General features: G+C 34.1%; 1 protein-coding gene across 1 annotated transcript in view; it reads right to left on the reverse strand.

Annotated features, from left to right (window-relative positions):
* LOC106884307 (LIM/homeobox protein Lhx3) overlaps positions 1-1856 on the reverse strand; it is a 171458-nt gene that overhangs the window by 27140 nt on the left and 142462 nt on the right. The window lies entirely within an intron of this gene.

Genomic DNA, 1856 nt, shown 5'->3' on the forward strand with positions numbered 1-1856 from the left:
ATATATATATATATATATATATATATATATATATATATATATATACACACATATATATATATAGGTATGTGTGTCTATGATTATGCGTGTACACACGAAGTGTTAACTATGTTATATAATAAACACTATGTACTAAAGTCTAGTGGACTGCAATGAAGTGTTAACAGTGTTGATTCAATGCTCTGATTCAATGTTAACTGTTATGGTGACAATGCTGATGTCATGGTGACATAGTTAAACATTGTAAAGGTATTGTTGACAAACCCAAACTCAAAGATGATTGTCATGGCAACAATCTTGATATCTTGCTGGCGGCAAAGTTGACTAGGCGATTATAATGCCTACTGAGGTAATAGATATAACAGTAACCATAAATAGTGTCGTTTTGAATTAAAAGCTAACCGAAGTCTTCTACACTTACGAACTATCTTTTTACCAGAATCAGTGCTGGGTGCAAGTCGCGGTTTATTAACAAATAAAGTAATTTTTTTACGGATTGCAAAAATTTGCAAGAATTTGAAAATATGTTGAAGTCGAGGTTTATTAACAAATAAAGTACTTTTTGCTTACGGATTGCAAAAATATAAAAAAAATATAGCAAATATGTAATCTTTAAAATATATCAGTCCCATAACAGCTTTTACATAAAATCATTCTCAGTTATTTATGATGATGATGATGAAAACGATGATAAAGTTCATCGTCAGCATTAACTTGATCATCGTTGTCGTTTTCGAAGCGATGGTAATAGTGGTATTCATCATCATCATCATAATCATCATCATCATCATCATCATCATCATCATCATCATCATCATCATCATCATCATCATCATCATCATCATTGTCATCATCATCATTAAGGACTAGGTTGTTTATACAGTCAATTAACCCAATTGACCCAAGCATATCACCACCAGTCACACACACTATCAATGCATGATGCCAACCGTTTTAAACTGCACATTAGTAGTATTGCATGTATATGTATGCATGTATGTATGCATGTATGTATGTGCAAGTGTGCGCTTCTGTGTATGCGTGTGCATATATGAATGTCTATGTGTATGTGATAATATGCATGCGTATATAAGTGAATGAGCACGTGTTTGTTGTCGCACGCGCGTGTGTGTCACAGCCTTATAGCTCATGCAAATGTCAACATTTAATATATGGATGTGTCGTGAAGAGAGATGAATTCTCATGTTTTGTGCAGCGTCTTCAGAAGTTATTAGATTCCATAAACACATCATAACATCCTCATCACCGCCGCTACCATCGTCGTCCTTGTAGTTGTTGTTGTTAAGCCAAAGTTCAGATGTGATCGCGTAGCTCAATGATCAATGATGGTCGGTGATGTGCGGTCTGAGTCCAAATCCCGGTTAATTTCTGAGTTTGTTAAAATATTGATTCTTAAAACACAACCACAAAACCAGAAATTAGAGGGAGAGTGAGAGGATCAGTCGATTATATGGAGTCCACTATATGATTATTACTTTTTTTTAATTGACCTAATTGACCTCCGAAATAGTTAAAATTTGACCTCGGTGGGATTTGAACTCAGGTAAAAGTACTGAAACGAGGAAAAGTTATTTTGTCTATCTCCCGATTCTACAATTCCTCTACAACAACAATAACAACAATAAACAACTACAGCTATCACTACTGCTACTAGAGCTGCTCTGCTGTTGCTGCAGCTGGTTTCCTTGTTGAGCAAAATAACAAATACTGAAATATAATGCACTTGACAGAAAAACGATAATAAAACAAGTAGAGATATTCACATACAATAAACAGCGCAGGAAAAGGGAGTAATACACCATAAAAGTAAAAACAATTACTATATATATATATAT

This window comes from Octopus bimaculoides, chromosome 2, assembly GCF_001194135.2.
Source record: "Octopus bimaculoides isolate UCB-OBI-ISO-001 chromosome 2, ASM119413v2, whole genome shotgun sequence".
Classification (NCBI taxonomy): Eukaryota; Metazoa; Mollusca; class Cephalopoda; order Octopoda; family Octopodidae; genus Octopus; species Octopus bimaculoides.